The 27396-nt window shown below is 44.6% G+C and overlaps 2 long non-coding RNA genes across 2 annotated transcripts; one reads left to right on the top strand and one right to left on the bottom strand.

The window, feature by feature from the left end:
- Nucleotides 1-6772: 6772 nt before the first annotated feature.
- LOC119258945 (uncharacterized) lies at nucleotides 6773-16737 on the top strand. Its single transcript, XR_005128361.2, has 3 exons — nucleotides 6773-6823; nucleotides 9001-9047; nucleotides 15713-16737. It is a non-coding gene; the product is annotated as an uncharacterized LOC119258945 (long non-coding RNA).
- LOC119258944 (uncharacterized) lies at nucleotides 12784-19903 on the bottom strand. Its single transcript, XR_005128360.2, has 3 exons — nucleotides 19879-19903; nucleotides 15694-15764; nucleotides 12784-13007 (listed from the first exon to the last, which is right to left on the bottom strand). It is a non-coding gene; the product is annotated as an uncharacterized LOC119258944 (long non-coding RNA).
- Between the last annotated feature and the right edge of the window lie 7493 nt (nucleotides 19904-27396).

The following is a 27396-nucleotide window of genomic DNA, read 5'->3' as shown; positions in this document are numbered from 1 at the left end:
TCTGATATTGTGCCCGTAATTTCCTTGTGGCCTCCAGGCAACCGATATTGTTTGGTATTGCCTAGGGACTGGCAGTTGTATCAGTGGATGCTTAGCGTGTCCTCTTACCACTGCCTTTACCACACGTACTCTAAGGTGAAACTCTCCAGCTGTGGTCTCTAGCCATAAGCCATGTAGTACATCCACCCCCAGGATGCACTCTAGGGTGGGTGATACATACACTTTATACTCCTTCGGGGGTAATCGCCCAATCCCCAGGGGTAGTCTCACTGCTATCACCTTGACACTTCGGCCTCCATAGCCATCAGTGTAACAAGCAGACTCCTAAAATTTTTCTGGATTTCCATAGAGCAGAGTACATTCTGCTCCTGTGTCTACCAAAGCCAAAACTCTTTGCACATTAGTCGGGGACCACATGTGGCAAGCTCCACTTGTGGTCTCCGGTCCCCACCCGTGCCCTGTGGACAGGTTCCTTGGTCCTCACCCTATTCGAAAGTGATGAGGCCATCACCCAAGGATGGGATCGGCAGCAAGTGGTCTTCCAGGTGCAGGGCGCGTGCCTGAGGCCTGAAGCTTCCAGGTTTCCCCTTAGCAGCAGTCCTTCTCACTGGCGTGAGCCTCTGTTCTTCTTGCAGCTGCTTCCATAATTCTAACAAATATGCACTGGGCTTCGCAAGAATTTTAGTATGATCTATACCTGCTCTCACTAAATCTGTCCACATTTGGTTACGGGTAACTTTAACAGGTTCTGTGATTTTAAGAGGCTTCCTTGCCCTCCTTGGCATTCCCGTATTCCTTAGTGAGTTTGAGAGCGCTGGCTCTCGACTTCACCAAGCTAGCTATCATTGTAGTGATGTTGTATATTTGACGTCCCACATAGGGTGCTAGAACTGTCATGAGGGATCCAAATGAGGGTGAGGGGGCACTTTTTATTACTAAATCTCTCATCCCTGCTGTGAAATGCTCGTCGTAAGGACCATAAGTATTCACATTGAACATGACCTGCCTCATCCCCAATTCCCGAAGTACCTGTACCAGCTCGGTGTATGTCTGCCATCTGCTCACTGTCTCTGGCATGTCTCCTGCATCAGCCCATACTGTTCGTATGGGCAGCCATTATCCATTCCATCAGGGTGTGATCGCCCGGGTCATACCGCTGCCTATTCTACAGCCTCTGTCTCAAGGATGGGTGCAAGGTCACTGAGGCCATCTCTTGTGCCATACAAATAATCCCATCCACCCCCAGGTCCCACGAACGTAGCAGCCAGGCTGCCAAGGGTTCCCCTGGTTTCTAGCAGAACTGTTTGCCCAAGGCCACCAGTTCCGCCTGGGTGTATGGTTGGTATGTAGTAAATTATGTCATTTGTGGTATTCCAGCAGCCTCACCCCCTGGGGCCTTAGGTCACTGTTACTTCATTTTCTATGTTGCCACCGGGCAAGCCCAGAGCATGGGACCAGCCTCCTCCTCCTCTCCAGAGGAGTCTGACATCTCCAGAGTCTCAAGTTGGTTTGCCACTACTGGATGAGACTTGGGCAAAGGGCCAGCCTCCCTCTCCTCCTCTCCTGAGAAGGAGTCTGGCGTCTCTGGAATGGTGGGTTGGTTTCTCCAAACATCCTCCTCCAGAATCCTAAACGTTGTTACAGTTCCTGTGTCTCATCCTGCAGTTGCTGACTTTTGGATGGCTCTTTCTGCCTAGACTCTCGCAGGCCTGTGAGAAACACCCGTCCCACAGCCCCTCCGCCTCACAGGCACTATATCTATCCAAGGTCTCTTCTATTTCACATAGGTCCTGTTCCAACTGCAACGGGGATCCATCTACCTCTGGCCATTCCTGGAGAGATGCCCACTGGGAGAGGTGGCTGGCCACCTAGTACCATCTGCTCATGGCCAGCCACCCCTCAATCCCTCCCCAGGTTTCAAAGGTTTCCATACCTGTCTGTGTTGAACAATTCTGCCGACTATGCGAAAAGTAATGCAAACATCCCAAACCGGGTAGGTTCATCACCAGTTCAAGGAGCCACGTGGGAGTTTTAGCTGTTTTCATGCTCTCCACCGTTCTTCGCCATACTCAGCTGTACCCGACTGTACCCTGCCATACCCCGCCATACTCCACACCATGCCACACCGTCCTCTGCCGCCCTGGCCATATATGTCCAGTCTCTTGGCTCAGATGCACCCACCTATGCATGCCCACACCCTACTCCAGGTGTCCGCCATCAGGCATGCATTTAATCTAATGGTGGGAGGGCAGAAAAGCCTGATACTTTTTACTTACCCTACACCAAGTAATAGACCAAGAAAAGGTAGGGGAGTAGGAGCCATTGAAGAAATAGGAGAAGTGGACATGATCTATGTGGTGGCCTCAAAGTCTCTGGACTCTACCAACAGTCATCGTCTGTCTTACTTTTCTCTACTATTGAATAGGACATCTACTTTTGTGTGTGTGTGTGTGTGTATTTATTATAAGGTGCTTTTTTGGGGGGAGAGTGACTGTAGTGCAACCATCCCAGGCTGGGTAGGTTCATTGTCAAGTCTTGCAAATGATAAGAGAATTTGGAGCCTTTGGTGGATTTTGCAGGCCTTTAATGTTGAGACCCGTCCATACACACAGGCAGAACAGCAACTCCACCTCCCAGCCCCCTGTACACCGCTAAGTCCCCATAGCCATACAACCAAAACATTGTTCCAAACACAAGGCCCTTTTGTTGTTTACTGGATTGCAGAATGGTGGAAAACATAGCATTTCAAGGTATGGGCTACCTGTTGTGTGGAAGACAAAAAATAGCCTAATTTGCCCATTTTCCTTACAGTGATCAACCTTCAAGTACTTCTTTTGAATATATTCTATTGTTCTGTCTTTAATATCTACAAAGGGAACATTATGAAAGCATTTACAGAGGAATTATTTTTCATGTTAACTTCGTTAACTTTGGAAAAACCTGCAATACTAAAAAGCCCATATTCTAGCAAATAAAATTATATGTGTGTAATCTATTTCTTACATCCAGGAAATCATTAAAAGGGATGAATTAATCAGGATTCTCAGTTGCAAGCAATGGAAACTCACTCTGGATGGTTAAAAGACAACAAAAATTTATTAAAAGGATATTGAATAGCTCACAAAATCTCCAGGAGAAACAATTTATCAAAAACCCGTAAATCCCATTGCTGGTGCTATGCAATGCTCAGTGCTCAGTAAATGCAGTAGCTACTAGTTACTTGAAATGTGGCGAGTCCTAATTGAGCTGAACTGTAAGTGTAAAATACACACCAGACTTTGAAGTATTAAAACAATGTAAAATATCTTACTAATATTTTAAAATAATGATTATACCTTGAAATGATAATATTTGGATATATTGGATTAAATAAAATGTACCAAATTAATTTCACTTGTTTATTTTTCCTATTTTAAAAGTAGTTACCAGAAAATTTTAAATTATGTACAGGAAACTGGCACATCTGTTTTCAAATGTAAAAGTAATCCAACAACAAAACAGCTTTATTTGCAAGTGAAAAACACAACTTTGGGGTTTTTAGGAGAATTGTAATCTTTTAAGTGCGAGAGGGAAATAGAGTTTGTATGGGCAAAGCTGCCTCCTACAGGTAAAATAACAAAATTCTTTATAAAGGGGAAAAAAAAAGCAAAAGGAAGGGATGCCTGAATGGCAGTAGAGTGGTAGATTATACACTTTGAAGCCATTTTATTTACATTTGCTGGGCTGTGGTCACATCTTTCTTTTCCATTAAATTGTCTTTGCTCCATTGTCAAAGGTCAGTTAGCTATATTTCAATGGGTCTATTTCTGGGTGCTCTACTAATTGATCTACTTGTCTATTTTTTTTCACCAATACCACGTCTTGATTACCATAGCTTAATAGAAAGTCTTGAAGTGGGATAGTTTAATATCCATATATTTTGGTATTTTCCAGCTACTTTTCTATTATTGATACCTAATTTAATTCGTAACTGTGTTCTGAGAACAGATATTATATGATTTATTATTCTATTAAATCAGTTACAGTGTGTTTTATGACCCAAAATGTTCTCTAACTTGGTGAATGCTCCATATGAACTTGAGAAAAATATGAATTTTGCTGGCCTATGATGACATATTCAAAGTTATTATTGATACAGTTGAGTTAATCTCTACTATATTTGTGTTGTTTTCTACTTGTTACCTTTTTTCTTTGTTTCTACTTTTTGTCTTCTCCTTTTATTCGCTTGTAGTTTTTTTATTATTATGTTTATTTAGTAACATTGATTTAGCATACTGTATATGTTTTAGGGGTATAGCCTTGCACCTCTACAAATGTTAGTTATCAACCATTCCCACCACCAAAATTTCAGTAATCTTCCACCATAGTCCATTGGGCCCCTTCCCCACCCCCCCTTCTCCTAGCCTCAGTTTGATTGTCAATTGTAGTTTTAAATGAGCATTTTGCATAATTCTATTTTCTCTCCTTCTTAGCATATCAGTTTCTTAAAACTTTTTTTGATGTGGCCAATGAATTGGAAAATGTCTGAAGTTATGTTGAGACAAAGCCTCACTGTAGACTGAACGTTCCAGGGAGTAACTGATAAATGTTCTCAGGGCCACATATCTGACTTACACCCAGATAACTGCTTAGGAATCTCCTGCTTCTGTACTCCTGCTTGCTTCAAAGTGTAAATGTGCCCCTGCTTAGGCAATAAATACTCTGTTACCTAATTGCTCAGGGCTCAGACTTAGGAGAAAGATCTCTGGGCCTGCCAGTATAAATAAAGATCTTCCCTCTTCCTCGCTGAGTGCTGCCTGGTTCCCTAATGGAATTCTGCCATAACACCTAGAGCTTGCAATACACATTTGCAACTAATGCAAGTCCACTTTTAAATAACACCATACTGCTTTATGGATAACATGAACACTTTATAACAAGATAATAATTTTAATTCCGCCCTCTTGTGCCTTCTATTTTTGCTGTCAATCATTTCACCTATATAAATGCATACATAAGCAGATACATGACATATATAATATGTAAGCATAAATGAATACATTGTTATTATTTTGAAAACATTGTTATGTTAAATTAATCAAGAATTTAAAAAAAAAAGTTTAATTTTATTTTCACTTATTCTTTCTTCAATATTCTCCCTTTCTTATATCCAAGTTTCTGAACTAAATTATTTTCTTCCTATCTAAAAAACTTCTTTTAACAATTCTTGTAAGGCAGGTCTACTGTCAATAAATTTCTGAATTTAATTTTTTTAATCTTTATTTTGCCTTCACTTTTGAAGAATATTTTCTTGTGGTACAGAATTCCAGGGTGGCAGATTTTTCCTTGCAACATTTTAAATATTCCACTCTATTTTCTTCTTGCTTGCATAGTTTCTGAGAAGAAGTTGGATATGATTCTTATCTTTATTCTTCTAGACATGAGGTATTTTTTTCCCTCTGACTTTCTTCAGTATATTTTCCTTATCTTTGATTTTCTACAGTTTGAAAATGGCATATCTAGTTATAGTTTTTCTGGCATTTTACCTTACCTGGAATTCTCTGAGCTTACTGGATCTGTGGCTTGCTGTCTGACACTAATTTGGGGAAATTCTTAGTCATCATTGTTTCAACCATTTCTTCTGTACCTTTCTCTTTTCCTCTCCTGCTATTTCCATTATATGCACTTACATTTTTTTAAAGATTTTTATTTATTTATTCATATAAGAACCAGAGTACAGGCCAGATGCTCAGGAGGGTGAGAGGATTGACCAGGGACAAAGTGGGGAACAGAACAGGCAGACTGATGAAATACACTGCTGAGGGGAGCAGCAGGCGAGACAGGAGCAGTCTGCCGTGTCATGTGGGAACCTCGCCAGCCGGCTGGGATCGAACTGATGCTGCAGAGGCTGCGGACAGCTTCACAGCAAGGCGCTCAACTGCCTGCACCACCAAGGGAGGCCCCACTTACATTTTTTGTAGTTGTCTCAGAACCCTTGGATATTCTAGGTTTCTTGTTGTTATTTTCTCAGTCTTTATTCTTGTTGCTTTTCAGGTTGATAGACTTTTATTAACAGAGCTTCAAATTCAGAGATTCTTTCCTTAACCATCTCCAACCTTCTAATAAGCCAATCAAAGATAGCGTTTTTGCTGCATTGTTTTTAAAATCTTTAACATTTCTTTGTGGCTATTTCTTAGAATTTCTATCTCTCTGCTTACATTGCCCATCTGTTCTTGCATGCTCTCTATTTTATGCATTAGAGCCCTTAGCATACCAATCATAATTGTTTAAATTGTCAGCCTGATAATACCAACATCCCTACCAAGTCTGGTTCTGTCTATTCAAATTGTGTTTCTTAGCTTTTAATATGCCTGTTAATTTTTCCTCGGTAGAGTTACATGATGTATCAAGTAAAAGGATCTGCTGTAAATAGGCCTCTGTAATGTGATGGTATAGTGCCAGGATGGGTACTGAGCAGGTTTTCTAGGCTCGGAGCAGACCAGACAGGTAAAGGAGTCCTGGAGCCCTCGGTGGCTTTCTCAGGCTTTCATTGAGCTTTTACATGTAGTGCAGCAACCAGGTACACAGCAGGCACAGGTGCTGGGGGGCCAGGAGGCTACTAGGCCTCCAAGCCCCAGCAAGTCTTCACTCTGGGCTTCTCTGGCCTTCTTTCTCTCCTCCTCTCTCCTGCTTCTTCTGCGGCTCTCTGAATACTCCTCCCAAGGCCAACAAAAGTAAACAAGACAATTTGAAACACTGTAACAATTGCAGGTGCCCCCATCAGGCAGGGCAATCCGAATGGTGGGAGGGCAGAAAAGCCTGAAAACCATTTACCCTACCGATGGTGAGTTATGGGAGAATGAAATTGTTCTATATTCCAGATGATGTCTTAGTCTTTAAGGAAGCCTGTGCTTCTGGACTGTAAATTTCAAAAGAGTTTCTTAATTTTGTTTTAGTTTTTCTCCTTAATGTGGGAGAGAATGACTAGCATAGGTTGGAGTTGAGTGTTTCCTTCTTCCAGGTCAGGTAGGTTCTGCTAGTACTGTAAGAGGTTAGATTGAGGTTAGATTCTGGTTAATTGGTTTATCTTAAGAGGAAGCCCTTATTAAGAACAGGTGATTGGAATAGTTAAAAATGGTTTCTGTTCCCCTCTTATGCCAGCAGTATGAGGGGATATCTCTCCAGTCTTTATTGTGGGAGTCTGTTTGAGCTCCTGGAGGAAAATCTTACAATATTGCATATTCCCCTATGAGTCGGTCTAAGAATTTTTAGCTCTTAGGCTTGTCCACAATGGACCTTCATAAATCATCAATTATAGTTTGGTTTTACCATGTTGATTTCTGCTTGTGAGCCTGTTCCCATAGGACTAACTCTCTGTACTGCTTGTCTGCCTCTTGTGAATAGTTCTTTGTGCTGGTTTGCACTGTGTCCTTACCTCTCTTACAGATCTTTTCAGCTTTTTATTTGTTTGAGGGATGGCAAAAAGACTTCCAAACTCCTAACATTTGGAACCAGAAACTGGAAGTCCTCTCAAATTTTGTTATTATTTAACATTTTGATATTGTGTTCATCATAACATTTAATGTTAATTATGACTTTTAAAAATGTTACATTAATCTATTAATCACCTGGATAACTGTTTTGTGCCTGCCCAATAGTAATAAGCAAACTGAAGAAAGTTTATTTAAAGACACAGGCCAGCTCTCTAATGCAAAGCTGCCAGGGTTAAAGAAACAGGCTAACTCCTGCCAGCAGTCAGCAAGCCTGACATTTATGCCAAGACAGATAAAAAGCAAAAACAGCTCCCGCACACACACACACACACACACACACGAGGGGTCCCAAATGGGTTGCCGTTGGTGAAAACAACTTTGGGGCTTTTATAGTTATGCTCATGTTTGGGGTTTAGGGGGTGAGCTGTGGTGATGGTGCAGTTTCTTGATTGGTCACCTTGGCGAAAGTCCTAACATAGATTAACTGGGTTGATAGCATCATGTGCTTTTTTCTTGTTATTGACTTTTCTCTCTTGTTATGTTTCCCAAGCGTTCCATGTCTCCCAGGGTCCCAGCCATTATCCCTCCCGTTATGTCTCCCAAGGTCCCAGTCTAGGTGCCTATCAAGGACTAGCCCCTCACTAGGAAGAGTCTTTGGACTATAGTTTGCTCCCAATGGAAAAGAGGGAGGGAGAAGGTGGCTCTAAGTAGTTGGGGATTGAAAGGAGCAAGGTACATAATTCAGAGGGACCCCTTCCCCCAAAAGGGAAAAAACAAACAAACTTAAAAACCCTCCTGCTCAGGAAGACTCTCTTCTTGAGACTGCCCACCATTTCTGCAGTGCTCTGTTTTATGGCTTCCTAATACACTTGGTTGCTGGTTTCATTCTGGTGCTTTGTGAAATTCTTTCCTTGAGAGACACCAAGGACCCTTGGGTGTAGGGGTACTCAACATGGATTTTAAGACAATTGTTGGTCTTGAAACTTCGAGTTTCTGGTGGAGTCAGAAAAAGTTGTGAAGTTGTAGGTCACTTGCATTTGCTTGGTTTTGTTGTTGTGAGCTTCCCAAATCCCAAGTGAAACCAAGATTTACCCTTCTTATATGATCTTTTCTTTTCTTTGGGATTTGGTTTTCCATTTTTATTTTTAATAATAATTATTATAGGGCCTCCCTGGTGGAGCAGGCGGTTGAACGCCATGCTGTGAAGCTGTCCGCAGCCTCTGCAGCGCCAGTTCAATCCTGGCCGGCCGGCAAGGGTCCGACATGGTGCAGCAGACCTCTCCTGTCTCGCCTGCTGCTCTCCTCAGCAGTGTATTTTGTCAGTCTGCCTGTTCTGTTCCCCACTCTGTCTCTGGTGAATCCTCTAATCCTGCACATCTGGCCTGTACCCCGGTTCTTGTATAAAAAAAATAAATAAATCTTAAAAAATAATTATTGTTATATATTCTCTTTCAGTTTGTCATTCTAAATTTGTAAAGTATTGAGAGTTCTAACACTGCTGTTTTCACATTATCTCTAAATCTTTTAGCACCTGGATTTTGAGACTCAGGCCCCTTCCCTCCTGCAGCGGCAGAGGTAGGTCATATACTAGCCACTTGTATTTTCAGCCTCTGTTTTATTTCTTGAAGCTGAGAATATTTTTATATGGTATCAAGATTTTCTAAGACTTTCAGGAAGTGACTTTTCAGGTAAAATAGAGCCTTATATTGCAGAACCTAGAAATCAAGTACGAGGGAACCTATCAAGAAATCAAGTATGCAGAATCTATCAAGTATGAGAGATGATTAATTACCTTTTCAGGATTTAGAAAATTTACATTCAGTGAATAATTTATTAGGAAGTCTTAAAGGTGAAGTATAACCAAATGAGAGAATAAACCAAGAAAGAAAATGCAAATAGGGGTTTTATCCTAGAGGGGCGTTAGAATCTCAGGATGACAGCAGTGAAACTAGTATAGACAGAAACCCAGCATAAGGTGGAGTAGGAGATGGGAGGCTCCCTGTAGGAGGTTTCTAGAGAAGAGGAAGGACTCAAAATAGTACACGTTATGATTTAGTGGCCTAGAAAGAGTTGTTATAATAAAGACAAATAGGACCTCCCTGGTGGCGCAGCCATTGAACGCTGGGTTGCGAATCTGTCTGCAGCCTCTGCAACGGGTTTGATCCCCGGCCACTGGGGAGGGTCCCACATGGCGCACAGACCTCTCCTGCCGCCCGCTGCTCCCCTCAGCAGTGTACTTCATCAGTCTGCCTGTTCTACTCTCTGCTCTGGCTCTGGTGAATTCTCTAACCCTCCCGTGCTTCTGACTGTACCCAGTGCTTGGATAAATACATTTTTTAAAAAATTAAAAAAAAGACAAATAATGCAAGAAAAAGCGAGGCAGTAAGGAATTCTAGGAGGAACAAAAGAAGACACACACACATAAAATGAAGCAGAACTATAGAAAAGGTAAGAAACTCAGAAATGATAATAAATCCAGGAAAATTTCAAGGAAATGGATAAGAAAAAGATTAAGACTGTTAATATTATCAGTTTTACAAAAATGGAAAATGGCCACATTGTCAGCATTGTTGGGAAACCAAATGAAAAGTCAAGTCATTTGCATATTATCCAGCTAACCAAGAGAAGAGCTAAAACCTGATAATGAACTATCAAATGAAGGAATAAAGGTAAGGTACACTGCAAGGCAGACTAAATGTTGTCATTTCAGCTAACAACCCAGGTAAGGGTTGTGAGCTGATTTAAAGGAGAAATGTGCAGAAGCATGAAAACACGTGTGTGGAAGGGACATGGAGGGCTGCCGCCAGTGTGGGGGAGGGTAGAGGCAGTGATTTTCACAGTAAGCCCTGCTGTTCTACTTTATTACCTCGTACCTATATTACTTCGATAAAAAATTAAAAGAAGTACATACTGGGTTATTCATCAATAACTGTGAAAATAAAGACATAGAAGCAGAGATACTGAAAAAAAAGAGAAGAGAAAAGGAAGAAGAAATTTATTATAAAATTAGATCAAGATGATTGGAGAAAGGGCAGATCAAGCAGGACAGAAGATGAAGGGGCAAGTGTTGGTGGGATACGGTTTGTTTCTCACATGGAGCCTAGTTTTGTATCTAAAAGGTAACCTATAAGGTAATGCGGAGACTGGGTGCCTGAACTTCCCCGAGAAATGTGGACATTCACCAGACTCCAGCTGAATGCTTGGCAATGTCAGCGGGACCAGGGCAAAGCTTTAAGGCTCATTCCAAAGATTGCAACAAAAATCTAATGTGTAGAGTAGGTAGCAAAAAGAAAAAAAAAGGAAGAATGGCACATTGTATATAAAAGTGTATTTCTAAAGGAATCCCCTTTAAAAAAATATCAAACACTAAAATAAAAGCATCTCAGAGGGTACTGTAACAGGTGGTCCCAGGGAAAGGGGAAGTTCCAGGTTCCCTGCCCCACCCAAGAAAGAGTGGGGCTGAGCAGGGAAGAGGTGAAACTGGAAAGGAGACTGGAGAAGGAAGAAAGATGGATGGGGAGCCAGAAGGAGATTTGGAGGAGGCAGAGAGACACGTGAAGAAGCTATGCTTGCTTCTTGGCCTTGGGCTTGTACCAGGGGCTGGGGAGACATGGAAGGAGACACATGATACAGATGTGGGTGAGAGACCCGTGGGGAGGTTAACAATGGTAGCATTTATATTGATTTCGATTTTGCCCCTTCCCTTTTGGTCTTGTCTGGTCCTTTCTGCCTCTTTCTATGAGTTCCCACCAGGAGGTAACATTAACTTATGCAAGCTTTTGGGCCTCAGCGGTCCTGCTGTTGGCTAACCCTGTTTGGCTGGACATTTTCCCACGAGGGGATGGGTAACTTTAGGTGTCTTATTTGGAAGCTACATTTTTTTCCCTTCTCTTTATTGCACACTAATTGTATTAAAGTTCATTTCTATTAAAGATCTTACACACTAGAGTATGTTTTGTTTTGATGTGGCAGAGGGCAGAACCCATTGAGAGCAGGCAGGTTTGGGAGTTCTAGGGTGCCCTTCACCCTGCCTGGTAATAGTGCCTTAAAAAGAAAAACTCTGCCAAATTCTCTTCAACCCCAAAATACTTAGCTAACTTAATGGGGGAGAGAATAGCACTTTAAAAAATTCTTCTCCCTAGACATCTCTTTGGTAGTTAGAAACAATAATCTTCTAGAACTATTTTCTCAAAAGTCCATCACCTGTCAGGTGCACCTGCACAGCCTGTGGGAGGATGAGGATGAGGTGCAGAGTCCTGAGAGATTCCTGAGCCCATTGTTGGAGTAAGTATACATGTTCCTTCTCTCTCCATCTTGTCAGAACTTCACATTTCAGGAGCCTTGGTGCCAGCTACTAAGTACCTGAGAAACAATGGCAGTGTTCCAGTAATTATTTAATGAATTGTTGTGGAGGGACTTTAGGAAGGAGGGGTGTTGGCATGTAAATTGTTATTAGGTGAAACTGTCGTAAAGTCCTCAGGAGAGGTATGGACCAAAGCACACAGAACAGTTTTCAAAATGAACCCTGCAGTACCTTGCAAAATTAAAGACAGGAGATACACATTTATTGAGCACCAACTGTGTGCGGCGCCATGCTGGACTGGGCACACAGGCACTCCACTCTCACCTGGAGGAGATAGCATTATAACCTCAGTGTGACCTTCATGTGACAGGGTCTGTGATGGTAACTGTAAACCTGTGGTCACAGGATAGAAAACTCGATGTTTGCTAGATGTGGTTCTAAGAGCTTACACACGTTGACTCATGCAGTCTTTGCAACAACAGCACGAAGTACCGTAATTACCCCATTTCACAGATGAAGGACTTGAAACTGCTAGCTATGTATTAATGTAATGAGTCACTTAATTTGGTTTGAGAACTGGGCTGTGTTTATTCAGATCTTATCTTGTAGGAGAGATAACCATATGGGTCTTCATGCTTCTAAGCAAATAAAAAACACATAGGTACCTGGGAACTCACGGTTACCTATTTGGGGATTTCTCTTGTTTGTCAACCCAACCTCCCAAATTAGCCACCTTTTCAAGAAAAATAATCCTAAACTAAATCCTTAGTTTCTTTTTCCATGGCTCCTGTTTATAGCAGGTGTCCTGTGGTGTGTTCTACTTTCTGCTAATGTTTCAGAGTTCAGAAGGGCCTCATACTATTGAGAGACGAGGACAACGAGGGACAGTGAGCTAGACCCACACTCTCAGGCATATGTGCAAGTCTAGGCTTGGAGTTTGAAACTGGGGAAGGGACACAAAGTGAATGGAAAGAAATGAAAGGAGAGTCAGCCAAGTGTTCTTGCCTGTGTGCCATGGGGTGGAGGGCATCTGTGATGGGGCCTGGCATGGCAGGTGCCCGGTCTCCTTGTTCTCCTTGTTCACTGGGAGTGATGCGGTGCTTCTGTCACGTGGCTACCTTCTGCTGGAGCCATCTCTTCTCTGTCTTCATGCAAACATTGCTTATGAGACTCATAACTCTGCCTGGGTTATGTTCACAAAGCCATGACCTTGATGTTCAGGTTCAGGAACACTCAGCCCCAGAAACAAAACAAATAGAAATTTCAATATAATTCTTGTGTCTTCAGTTCTGTGAAAAGGATATTTAACCCATAGCAATCATCTTAAAATTCCTATCCCATTAATTGATACTTAAAATGATAATTTAAACCAGGAGAAAGAACTAATAATAATGGTGCTAATACAACTGTGTTCGTCAGGATTTCATAAGAAAAGTAGAACCACTATGAGTGATAGAGGATAAGGATTTACTATAGGAGCTGTGTAATTGTAGGAGCTGATGGAAAAGTCCGTGTAATTTTTGCCTCTCTCATGCTGGCTGAGGTGAGCGGGTCTGGTAAGCCACAGTTCCCACGAGAGAGAAGGCTAGGACAAATAGGAACACCTCCCTCTGTCACCACCTTTCATCCATAACGGGTCAACCTACAACAGAAACTGTCTTCTGTCTGGCACTGAAGGACCCATAGGCTGGTTTGTTGCCCCAGCAACGTGAGCTGCCTGCCCATGGGGCCTGGGTGATGCGGCATCTGGCCCTCGATGGCCCTTCAGAGCATCAGAAAGAAACCCTTCTCGTGGCTCTGCCTTCTAAATCTTGCACACATTTGGCTTGCCAACCTTAACCTGGAAACATACAGGAAGAGGAATTTGGGGAAGAATTAGCTAAATGGAAGAAAACACAAATTGAGAGTATCTGGGACTAACCAGATATGTGGTCACCCTAGTTCTTTTTCTCTTCTCTTTTCTCAGATCCTCAGAAACCCTTTCTGAGTCTTTGCCTACCCACCTCTGGTTCTTTCCTTGGGCTGCCTCCAGCCTCTGTTCCCTCTCTGCATTACAACACCCAAACAATTGGCCTGGACATCTGGTCTTTGAGGGCACCGAGGGGCAGAACAGGACTCTGTAGTGTCCAGGGGAAGATAAGAGCCTGGGAAGGGGCACACATTAACAATTCCAGTTCTAACACATTGGGGTACCATTGGATTATTTAGGGATTGTTGGGCATAAGTCCTGCCCAATTCTTACTCTATGTTATTATTTTGCAAACATTACTTGATATGTTTACTTAATAAATCTTTATTTAGATCCAACTCTGTGCTGGGCCATCTGCTTCCTGTACCAGAGAGGGAGGGTGTTGTCTTATTGGTCATTTGTCCTTAACAAGTTCCTATCTACTGAATGAGTGAGCGAATGAATGAATAAACAGATGGAAGCAATGGAGGGCAATTAAAATGTGGGGACCCCTTTTTTTTTTTAAAGATTTATTTATTTATTTGTACATGCACTGGGTACAGTCAGAAGCATGGGAGGGTGAGAGAATTCACCAGAGCCAGAGCGGGGAGCAGAACAGGCAGACTGACAAAATACACTGCAGAGGGGAACAGCGGGTGCGGCAGGAGAGGTCTGCTGCGCCATGTGGGACCCTCGCTGGTGGCTGGGGATGGAACTGGTGCTGCAGAGGCTGTGGGCAGCTTCGCAGCCCAGTGCTCAACCGCTGCACCACCAGCAGAGGCTCTGGGGACCCCTTTTTAAGGTTCAATATTTAATCTATGAAAAGCATGGATTCCTGTTCTGAAACTTTTCCTGAAGGACATACAATAGGCATGTGCCTCATAACCCACCCTCACGTGTAATGTAGGGCACAGGGAGACCTAAGGATCATATACAGAGAGTGGAGCTCTCTGCATTTCATTGCTAGTGTGGATTTAATTCAGAACCTAAATGGCATTTTCAAATGGCTTTTGTGTTTAATTATAGATAACGTGGGTAAGTATAAGCAAGCAATTACTTAAAAGACAGGCAGACAAAGGAAATCCAAGAGCACTAATAGGTTTTTAATGACCAGTTATTTATTGTTTTGCAAGTTTAATTAAATATCTTCCTTCAAATGCAACTAATTGTTGATTAATAAATATGTTTTCTAGTTACATGATATGAATGCTTATTATCCCATCATACTTTATAGACAATATTAGACTTCATAAATGGGGTGAAAATTATATTTAACTTGTAGTAATAGAGATTCAACTCTACTAATCCTGATGCGATTAGGTGAATTTAAAAAGACATTGAATCAATTTTCTTTTCATATAGTGATTATTATATTTTCTATGGTCCTTATGCTCTTTTCATTATAAAAAGAACCTTTGATCTTAAATTCTTCTCATGTGCATGGGAAATTAAACATGAGTTCCGTAGACCTCCTCATCTCCAGCTCTGTGCTAAACGTTAAAATAGACCCTGAAAATAGAAACTAACCATTTCTGCTGTAGCACATGGTATGATTCCTCTCAGAGAAGGAAGATCCCAGGAGGGTTCCTTCACCTGTTTCCCTTCCATCTCTAGGTCTTGTTTGTCATCAAGTGCTGGAAGGTACAGTAGGGCTGCTGAATCTAACACACACAGGCATTTTTGCACAATAGTCACACAGTAGAATATAAATGAAATTCTAATTAATTGACAATGCCTAGGCACCTATTCTAGGGGTACTTGATAAACAGAATTCATTGCTTGTCTCCCTGGCTAGTAGCAATAGCCCTCTGAAGAGATGGGGCTGCTTCAAGGGCAATGCAGTTAAGATAGTGGAAATCACAATGAGGCCTCCTAGGCTTTGAACAAGAAACACAGGTAAAGGGTATTTTCCATAAGTAGAATTTGGTGCAGTTTTAAGATACCACGTCTTTCATCACGTAATCACTTACCCATGGCTCTTATCTGAAGCAATATCCAGCGTCTAAGATGGTGCCTTCCCACCACTGGTGGACCAGAACCCCTATTCCAAAAAGAAGGGCAAAGATGGCATTTTTTCACCATTGAGGACTTGGAGCACATGGCAGCCAGACAGTAGCCGGGATCCAACTCATGAAGAGAGCAAAAGACACAAGAGGGGATGCTCACCGGAGCTGCTGAAGATGCCCCAGTGCAGCACCAGATAAGCAGCATTCAAAACAGCAGCTGCAGCAGCCAAACAACCTGACAAACAGCCACACTCATGCAGCTTAGTGAGGTGCCTGACTCTGGGTCTTCACCTTTCCTTCCAGGGAGTAACAACAACAAAGCTGGGAACAATTTCAGTCGCTTGGCTATCTGCAAAGTCTCTAAACTTTTCTCCTCTGAAATTGGCTGCTGGAAGCCCCTGCACATCTTCAGGAGGCCCACAACAGCCCACAACAGCCTTCTGGAAGATCAGCGTGGTGGGGGCAGGAATGGCTGACCCTGGAATCCTGAATCCTGGAAAACACTGAATCCCAGGGGCTGCTTCTGCAGTCCCTTATATTTCCTATCCGAGTATTTCACCGGGGGCTATTCACCCTCACCTGTGGCCCCCTCCAAGGGGTGCCACCTGTAACTTAGCTTTAATCCCCAATTACAGTTTGTTAGTCCCTGAGTCTCAAGAGTGTTCACTGAGGCACATGTAAACTTTCACTATGTATTTTATTCTAGAGAGGTCTATGCATTTTACCACAGCTCAGAATGAAAATAACTCTTGGAAGATCACAATTCTAATCTTTCCTTAGAAGGAGGTAGATATTACATTATCTGAAAATATTCCAGTGCTCTCTCATGAGATTGATTATTCTACATTAGCTCTATATCTTTCATAAAGTATGTCACATTTTTCTAGAAAACACATCAGTATTATTTATAATTGGCAATCTCCCCTTGGATGACTTAGGATGTACTTCTACCAAGACATAAATTCATATATTAAATATTATTCATGTCAATTATGCTCTGATAATAGTGGAAGATTTTTTTATTATATTTTTATTCATTCTGCTGTGACTATAATTTTAAACAAGGAATTCTCCTTATTGTGTTAAACATATTACCAAGATGGTGCTTTAGTTTAATAACTACCATGCATATACATTTATGTATTTTCCAGATCTTGAGCTAAACTAAAACAAAGTGTGTTATGTTTCTAAATTTGAGGAGAGTCTTTATTGATATTTTTGAAGATGGTGAGAGAAAACAGACAAATGCAGAATTATTTAATGCGCAAAAAGAATGTGAAATCTTTCTGTCACAGTGCTATGGAAACTGTAGTTATCAAGGAAATACTGTTAGGGGAAAAGGATTTCCTGAGCGAACTACATACAGGCTTTGTGGGTGCCACCCCACTCCATCAAGACACTGGGAACTACAAATCCCATGATGCCCAAAGGGCAGCTGCGAGGACCTAAGGGTGGAGTTAAGTAGCCATTTTCTCTGTTTGTAAATAAAACCAGCCATATTAGGGGGGGGGTCTCCCGCACTTGGCTCATGCTCTTGGCCAGGCCGGTGTGGTCTCAGCAGATCATTTGGGATTCCAGGTTGGTGGAATGGCTAGGACACATTTAAAAATTTATCTCCTTCTTTTATCCCTGAGTTGTACATTTCCTCATTTCCCTTTCCCTTGTAAATAAACCTTTGTTAACCTTTAGTGTGGGCCTGCAGCTTAATTTCCCTTTAAGCGTGCGGGTGAGGACCCACAGTCAGGCAACCCATTTTATATCAGGGTTGCCCTGTAACAATACCTCATCAGAGTAAAATGTTCATTGCCTTACAGTTGAGGAAATCATGATTTACTTATTTTTAATGAATATTGTGTTCAGTCAGCTTGAACAAATTCATGTTCAAATTGTTGTTTATGTCCCACTAATCACTCTGGTCAGCCCCTACCTGATCAGCCTAAGAGAAGTCCAGTGAATTGTCTTTGGACCCCCTCTGCATTGTTCAAGATTCACCCAGTCTGAGCAAAGTGGTTCTATTTTCAAGGGCTGAAAGAGGAGAATGGGAGGTGTGAGTGCCCATATGAGGCCCAGCACCTGTGCCATCACTTCTCATGGCAGCCCTGCTGGCCCTGACCAGACTGTGGTATGGCCATCACCCCACCATTGAGTGTCTGTGAGGGAAGGGGTAAGATCTACCTTGCCTGGAGTCTGGGCTTACTGTCTTTTACAAATGGGGTACAGGCAGACAACGATGGGACATTTGGGAGGTAGGAGGGACCAGTCCTTCCCCTCAGGTCACCTTCAGACAAGTATTAAACTTTCTAGGTCACCTATCTTGAAGTTGCTCTCCCATATTCAGTCATTGCCCAGGGGGGTTGTATAGGGAAGCCTTCCAACTTTAGCTACATGCTCCGCTGGACCAGCCATTCCATGGTCACCAACACCCGGGTCATCAGACCAACTTTGCTTGTTTTTGGATGAGTCAACACTGTGCTCTGGGTGTCTCTCCTCTCAGCATACTTCAGTCAGAAAAGCATCTTGGCAAAGGGTTGACTTTTCTGTGGAAACTGGCTCACAACCTTTTGGCTTCACATATCAGAAAGTTCAGGGAGGGCTGGTCTCACACACACACACACACACACACACACACACACACACACACCCTGGTCTTAGAGATGTTACCCCAGTGTGTGGATACCTACTGGCCTCACCGGTCTATGACTAAAGGGAACACTTAGGTATTTCTTTGTGGAACAGAGAAACCCTACACCTAGGCACCTTGCAACTTTATGGAATCAGGAAAGAGGGTGTTAGCTCATAAAATGAAGCTTACTCAGTTTAAAAAGAGTTCAACTTCTGTGTAAGCAGGTATCCAGGTATCAACAAGAAGAAACATGGTGAGTTTTGTAGAGTAGTAACAGAACCTACACTTGGACTAAATGGTATTTGCATTTCAAGTACCTAGAACAACTGCTTCAAAAAGTGAATCAAATGCATGGTATATATTTTGCAAGTTTGAGATATTCCTCTGTCACCCTCTCTGTAGTGGGAATTTGCATAGCACTAAATCACATCTGTAAAGCATTTTGAAACCTGCAGATGGAAAGTGTTATGAGTAAAAAGAAGACTGATTAGATTCCTGTTTCAGACTCCTCCCCTGTCCTCTGTATAAGATGTGGGAAAGACCATTCCCTGCAGGTTTTTAAGAAGTGATGCTTGTATGTCCTTGGCTTCAGATTCCCAGCCCCACCCCAAACTCTGTTTGAGTCACATCCCTAATATCCAGACATCTGACCCTTTTAGTCTGTCAGTATCTCAAACTCATGTGTCTAATATAAAAGTTGTTGTTTGAGTCCTTAAATTGATTCCCCCCCTTTTTTTTTCACTGTGGGGAGTTTTCCATGATTCCTTCTGCTATTTTCCTTTTGTAGATAATTGGGGACTGTAAGGAAAGTGAGTTAAGTCAGGCTATTTTTTCCACCTTACAACCAATAGACAGCTGGTAACCTTGAAATGTACCAGTTATGATCAGTTAAGTTTTCCACCTTTTGGGACATCCAGCAAATAATAGGTGGGTCCTGCATGTGCAACAATGTATCAGCTATGTGGCCTTGGGCACAGACCAGTATAAAGGGGGCTACAGGCTCAGTTCTGTCTGTCTCTCCCTGCCGGCCTCCCACCTGATTCCTTGTTTCAGCGTTAAAGGTATGTCAGACATACATAGGGTTCCAAGATTCTTTTCCCTCTTGCCCAAATCAACAGTGAACCTTCCTAGCCTAGGATGATTGCACAAGTGGTGTAGATGACAGCAGAATTCAACGCAGATGGGTATGGGGACTTCTGACCCTTGGGAAGGACTGAGGTGTGGTCAGCCACAAGAAAGTGGTACTCAGTGGCCTGCCTCCTCTCTCAGTGGGCACCCCCGCATGAATGGCCAGACATAGAGGGACCCCTGTTTCAGGTGGAGCAGGCCCTGTGCACAGTAGGGGAATCTTGGGCAGGCAGAGTGCCCGTGATGCGGCAGGGGCTGTGGAATGCGTGTTTCTCACAGCTCTGCGAGAGTCTATGCTGAGAGAGGAAGCCAAGGTCTGGAGCTCCAGGATGAGATGCAGGCACTACGAGGTCTCTTAAGGACTCTGGGGGAGTGGGAAGAGATCCAGGGAGACCTACCTGCCCCTCTGGAGGTGCCAGTTACCCCCTCTGGAGAGGAGGGGCAGGCTGACCCCTGGCCTCAGACTCACTCCGTGGTGACACAGATGATGAAGCAACAATGGCCTATGGCCCTAGGGGTCAGGCTGTTGGGCTGCTACAGATGATGAGTTCACCATATTGACCTATCACCCAAGCAGAAACCAAGAGAGCCTTGGGCAGCCTGGCTGCTGCATTTGTGGGATCTGGGGGATGGACGGAATTATTTGCATAGCACAGGAGATAGAGAAACTGGGCTTGGTGACCCTCACCCATCGTTGACATGGAGGCTGTAGAACAGCTGGGTGCATGGCCAGGGGGATCACACTCTGTTGAATTGGGTAATGGCTGCTGTGTGAATCGTATGGGCAGGAGATGTGCTAGAGACGGTAAGCAAATATACCCTGAGCTTGTGCAGGTATTTTGTGAACTGGGAATGCAGCAGACGATGTTTAATGTACACACTCACGGTGGTGAGCATTTTACTGCGGGAATAAGGGAGCTGGTGCTGCAGAATGCCCCTTCATCCTCATTTGGGTCTCTTACGGCAATTCTAGCACCCTATGTGGTACCCCGAATAAAGGACTTAACCACTCAGAAAGGAATATGGGTAGTTGTTAAGCAACTACGAAAAGGATGCCCAAAAAAAGGCAAGCAAGGCTCTTAAAGTCAACAGTGCCTGAACATGAGTGGATTTACTGAAAGCAGGTGTAGATCACACCAAAATAGATGCAGAGCCCAGTGCTAGAGTTATGGAGACAATTTTGAGAGGACCAGAATTTCACTCCCATGTGAGGAGGGGCTGCTGTGAAGGGGAAAACTGGCGACTCCAGGCTGCAGGCACAAGGACCATTTGCTGCATACACTGGCCTGGGGGAGGCTCTATTCACTTTTGAATAGGGTGAGGGCCGAGGAATCCATCCTCAGGGTGTGGATGGGGACCAAAGTCCACATGTGGAACTTGCTATCCACTAGTCCCCAAGCAGTGTGCAAAGGGTTTTGGATTAGTGGATATGGAGGCAGCATGTATGCTGTTATATGGGAACCCAGAAAAGTTTCAGGAGTCCGCTTATTTGTTACATTGATGGCTATGGAAGCCGGAGTGTCAAGGTGATAGCAGTGAGAGTACTCCTGGGGACTGGGCGATTACCCCCAAAGGAGTATAAAGTGTGTGTGTTGCTATTCCTGGAGTACATCCTGGGGGTGAACGTACTACATGGCTCGTGGCTGCAGACCACAGCCAGAGAATTTTACCTTAGGGGGCGTGTAGTGAAGGCGTGGTGCAGGGACATGCTGAGCATCCACCTGTACAGCTGCCAGACCCCAGGCAAAAGACCAATACTAAACAGTATCGGTTGCCAGATGGCCACGAAGAGATTATGGGCACAATAGCAGAGCTGGAGAAAATGGGCATTGTGCGTGCTGCCCACAGCCCTTACAAGTCACCCGCGTGGCCAGTGAAGAAGCCTGATGGCTCCTGGCATATGGTGGTAGATTACTGTGAGTTGAATAAAGTGGCTCCCCGCTTGCATGCAGCAGAGCCTTCACTGGCAGACCTGATGGATGGACTGAGCCACGAGCTGGGCACATATCACTTTGTAGCTGGTCTGGCTAATGCTGCCTTTTCCATTGCTATAGCACCAGAGGGTCAAGACCAGTTTGCCTTCACATGGGAGGGTGGCAGTGGACATTCACTGTGCTTCTGCAGGGACATCTGCATAGCCCTACTCAGTGCCACAGCCTGGTGGCAGCTGATTTGGCCCAGTAGAAGAGGCATCCTTAGTGTGCTTGTACGATTACATTGATGACATCTTGTTGACCAGTGATTCTCTTGCAGATTTGAATAAAGCTGTACCTCTCCTATTGACACACCTGAAAATGTGGCTAGGCAAAGAAAGCAAACTGCAAGAGCCTCGATTGTCTATCGAGTTATTGGGGAGAGGGCAGCCAGGGAGCATGCCCAGCGGCCAGGCTGAAGCCACAGAAGCCACTGTGTGAGAGACTGATGGCCCCAACTTGGAGATGAAAAGCTTTCTTATACTCTCTGGGTTTGTTGGGACCGTAAAATTTTGACTGGAGCTGGGCAGAAACAGGCCATCATTGTTTACCACAGTCTCCCCATTTCCAAGGCACCATGGAACAGATGTGACTCCCCACCCTGGCTGGGCAGTTCGAGCCATGGCCGACACCATCTTCGGCAGTGGGAGTGACCAGTGGGTTTGCCCCAATGACTGGCAGCTTGCCCTACGAGCAAAGCTACAGACCGGCTGGTCTGTGCACACCTACCAGACAGAGAAGCAGAGGAAGAGTCAGTGCCTTAGCCCAGTCGAGGTAGAGGCCATCCTGCAGGTCATCCAGAGGGCCAAGCGGCTGGACATCATGGAGCAGCAAAGGATTCGGGTGGCTGGTAGAGCGACTGGAGACCATGAGGTGCAACGTGATGAGGAATGGCCTCTCCCAGTGTCTATTCTGTGGGGAGGCACTGGGCTTCTTGGGCAGCTCGTCAGTGTTCTGCAAAGACTGCAGGAAGAAAGTCTGCACCAAATGTGGAATCGAGGCCTCCCCTGGCCAGAGGCGGCCCCTGTGGCTGTGTAAGATCTGCAGTGAGCAGAGAGAGAACACTTGTGAAAAGAGCCACCAGAGGGAGAGTGGGCAGAGGTAACAACTAGGTGAACTGGTGCACCATGAACAAGCTATAATAAGGAAACTATGGGTCTCCTCCGTGGCGCAGCAGGTTGAGCACAGCACTGTGAAGCTGTCCGCAGCCTCTGCAATGCGGGTTCAATCCCGGCTGGCCGACGAGAATCCCACATGGCGCAGCAGACCTTGCCTGTCTCTCCCGCTGCTCCCTTCAGCAGTGCTTTCGGTCCACTCTGCCTGTCCTGTTCCCCACTCTGTCTCTGGTGAATCCTCTCACCCCCACACCTCTGGCCTGTACCCCAGCTCTTGTATAAATTAAAAAATAAGTTATTGGGGGTTGTTTGGTCGGGTAAGATGAAAGTTATCCCTGATGCTGTTACAGACAAGGTGCAGGCTTACCACACTCCCACCACAGTGAAGCAGTTGCAAACTTTTCTGCGACTTCTGGGTTGCTGGAGGGCATTTATGCCTCACATGGCCCAGCTCCTATGGCCTCTGAATATGTTTATATATAGAGGGACCAGCTAGGATTAGTCTGCTGAAGCAGATGCAGCATTTGCAGCATCCAAATGATATATAAAGGATGCTCAAGACTTGCAGGTTTTTGACTCAGCCTAACCCTGAGAGCTAGATTTGCATGTGACTTGGGAAGTTCTGGTGGGCACTCTGGCAGAAAACAGAGTGGCTATGACCGCCCACTGGGTTCTGGTCCCAATTCTGGAAAGGGCCGAGATTAGGTATTCCTTAGTTGAAAAGCAGCTTTGGTGTGTGCAGCTTTGCTAGCTACTGAAAACATAACTGCCATAGCTCCTGCTAGGTAGGTAGGTATGTAGTGTGGACTACCTACCCGATAGCTGGTGGGTATGGGATTGGGCAACAAAGCCCTGTAGTGGCTGTGCAACAAAGACTCACTCCTGTTGATCCTTTGCTGTGGGGGCAGGTGCCCCTGACACGCTGGCAAATTGACATCACTGGACCATTACCCCACTCTGATGGACAGCAGTATGTGGGCACCTGTGTGGGCACTGCTACCAGTTTGTTAGCAGCTCATCCTGCTCCACATGTGGACCAAAAGCAGTTTTGGCAGCACTGACATGCATATGTGCTGCATATGGATGTCCGCTGGTGGTGAAGAGTGACCAGGTACACAAGTGAAGTTGTGGGCCAAGGACATGGGTGTGATGCCGCAGGGATCATAGAACACCACAATGTCCTGCTGAAGCAAGGACAGAGCTATGGCCCCCACTCCCAGGCCAGCTGGGTGGAGCTGGCACCTGTGGGATGTGCTCGGACACTAAAGGAGAGGATCAGGAAAGGCGGCCTGACTCCTTTGGAGGAGTTGCTGCATCGTGCCACTGCTCCCATTCAACTGCAAATACAGACTTCAGACATCTTGTTTAAGCCTGGGTTTGGGTGGCAGGGAAACATTTTATTGCCAGCTCCTACCAGGTTGGACCCAGGACAAACTTAGACATGCATTGGGTAACCCTGATAGCCCCTTGGGGATGTGGCCTGGAGGCTGATATACAAATAACACCTTGGGCAACTGGACACTGACCCCCATGGGTGCTTGTTACCCACCCTGGGGTGGCAGATCAGAGTGCAGTGCCAAAGGGAACATTTATGTTAATTTTGTGGCCTATTATGAGCTAATCTCTCTTGTTGCATATAGAGCCTCTGGAGGCCACTGTTGCCAGCTACCATGTTGTTTTCTGACAAAAATTGGCTGGGAAACTGCCAGAAGGGAGAGATCTCCCATTGCTGGTGCCTACTTTATCTGGTACTTTGTTATCTTTTCTCCCCTAGGTTGCTGTATCCTAACACCTTAGTGGACTATACTTAGTTGCATTCTGTTAAGGTTTGTATTGCTTTTGCAAGTTATGGGTACAGTAGTTCACACACATAGCAAGGGAAACTTATATAACAATCATGCATAGGTTGTATGGGGGGAAAACCCCTGATTGGATGGAGTATAAGGAAAATGGGTTAAATAAGGCTATTTTTGCCTTATTGTGTGCCACAGGAATTCAACACCCAAGGTTACAGATACTCTGTAACCTTGAAATGTATCAGTTATATTTTTCCATCTTTCTGGACATCCAGCAAACAATAGGTAGGTCCTGCATGTGCAACAATGTATCAGCTTTGTGGCCTTGAGTACACAACAGTATATAAGGGGCTAGGAGGCTCAGTTGCTGTTTGATCTTTCAGACTGTCTGTCATTCTGTCTCTCCCAGCCTGTGTGTCACCTGCAGTCCTTGTTTTAGCATTAAAGGTGTATCAGACATACCTAAAGCTCCAAGATCTGTTTCTTGTTTGCCCAAATCAACAGTGAACATGTTTGGCCTGGCATGGTTGTGATACAGGGCAGCAAGGGGCACTAAAATTGGCCAAGGACACTGCCCAAATAATTTACTGGTTACCATCTGAGTTCTTCACCCAAGAGTGCAATTGCAAAATTACTCAGATTCAGAGAACAACAATATGGGATTTATTTAACAAACCAGGGAAAACAAGAGTCACTGAGGCCCAAAATGGCCATTTATTTCACCCAAAGCAGTGTCCAGTGTTTTAAAGTCCTACACAAACACTCCCAAGGTGGTGTCTGCCCACCACTGCAGACCCTGAGCACGCAGTCACCCTATAAGCCCGGATCCAACTCATGAAGACAGAAGACACAGCAGGAGATGCTCCTGGAGCTGCTGAGATGCCCCAGCGCAGACCAGACAAGCGACAGCAGCTGCAGTGGCCCAATGACCTAACAAACACACCTGGCTCCAGGTTTTTGTCTTCCCTGCCAGGGAACAGTTTCAGTTGCTCGGCTACTTGCAAAGCCTCCAAACTTTTCCTCTTTGAGGTTGGCTTCTGGAAGTCTCTCCACACTCATCAAAAACCCACAACAGCCCTCTGCAAGATTGGTGCTGTGGGGCCTGAAATCACTGATCCCGGAATCCCTGAAGATCTGAAAACACTGAAATCCTGACCTATAGTCCTTTATTACAGACAACTAGGTCCCCTCCCCACTTTGTTGCCGCTTTCTCCCTCCCTCCCCATCTAATAGCTTCAATTCTGCAGTAATGTTTCTACATGTGTGCTTGTACCTGCTGTGTGTTAAGTACTATGCATGGTAGTAGCAGGATGCCAACTTGAATATGGAGTTTCAATGAACTTGAATTCAGGAAATGGAGACAAAGTATCCGTATTGCATATGAGAGAGATAAATTCTAAAGAAGGTTTCAAGGGGAAACAGGTGGGGACACATCTTTGGCGTAATCTGGAGCACTGGATACTGGGGTGTGCTTCTGCAGTCCCTTATATTTCTTATCAGAGTCTCCACCCACTGATACTTTATTTGTATTTTCCCTGGGAAGCTCCATCCTCACCAGCACCCCCTCAGAGGGCACCACCTGTAACAGTCTTTGGCTTCAGCCACAGGTTACAGTTGCACAGCAGTGACTTGGAGGTATTTCTTTTTGGAATAGGTTCACAAATGTATGTTACCACACCCCACCCACCACCAAAGCACCTATAGTCCTTTATTACAGACAACTAGGTCCTCTCCCCACTTTGTTGCCGCTTTCTCCCTCCCTCCCCATCTAATAGCTTCAATTCTGCAGTAATGTTTCTACATGTGTGCTTGTACCTGCTGTGTGTAAGTACTATGCATGGTAGTAGCAGGATGCCAACTTGAATATGGAGTTTCAATGAGCTTGGATTCAGGAAATGGAGACGAAGTATCCATATTGCACATGAGAGAGATAAATTCTAAAGAACAAGAGCAGATATGGTTTCAAGGGGAAACAGGTGGGGACACATCTTTGGCAAAGGTGGTTTATTGAATGCCCACTCTTTGCTTATTGCATTGCACATTACTCTGATTTGGGTTTCCCAGAAGCGGACCTTAAGGGAAGGATTTAAGGGCAAATTCATGTGGCTTGGTATCCTAGAGAGAGGGCAAGTCAGGCAATAGAGTTCCACAGTGCTCTAGTAATAAGCTTACCCCTGCTGGGGGACTTTGGGGACCACTGTAGAGTTTGCCCTTCCCAAGGGGCCGGAAACCTGTCCTATGCCCTGGTGGAGGGTTGCCCTGGTGTTTGAAAGCCGACACATGCATGGGAGCATGTAGCCTCCTGGATTGGGTATGGGCTCAGAGGGCATGAACTGGGCTTTGACAGCCTCCAACCACATATGTCTATCTAACCGAAGCCCCTATCTTTTGAGGCAGGCTTAATTTATTCACTACCAATAAAACAGAGCCACCTGGGGGACAGTTCACTGACTGTGGGTTCTCACCTGTGTGCTTTCAATTATAAGACACCTCTCAAGCTCAGGGTGCAACAACAAGAGGGCTTATTAACAAATGGGTGACTGGGAAAGTGGAAAGAGTTTCTAAGGCCACAAGTGGCTGGCTGGCTCACCTCTGATAGTGTTTGCAGTATCTAGTAGTCCAAAACAAAGACTGCTCATTCAGATGACAGTGTCTTTGTCCTGGAGAACCTAGAGCTGACAGCACACTGGTGAGCAGTGGACCAGGGTACAATTAATGGTGGCAGCAGAAGGTGATCACTGGTGGGGCTGCCGAGGTGACACCACAGCAGCCCACAGCAACAGCCTGAAGGCTGAGCTGGAAAGCACTGGATGCTGGGCGCGACAGTGGAATAGCACCAAGAGGTGGTGGTGAACAGCTCTCAGAGGTGGCCTGGCACAGGTCAGCTGTTGCTTATCACCTGTCAGCAATGCTGGTCTGCTCTGACAAGTAGTGCCAGTCAGCACCTGTCACCAGAAGGTGGTGCCAAAGACACCAATGTTATAGCATGCCGCCAAAGCAAACAGCACATTTAGAGACACAGGGCTCAGGTT

Source organism: Talpa occidentalis, unplaced genomic scaffold, assembly GCF_014898055.3.
Source record: "Talpa occidentalis isolate TD23 unplaced genomic scaffold, MPIMG_talOcc4v2.1 talOcc4.5, whole genome shotgun sequence".
Taxonomy (NCBI): domain Eukaryota; kingdom Metazoa; phylum Chordata; class Mammalia; order Eulipotyphla; family Talpidae; genus Talpa; species Talpa occidentalis.
Note: the sequence above shows the minus strand (reverse complement) of the source record. Positions and strands in the feature narration are given on the sequence as shown.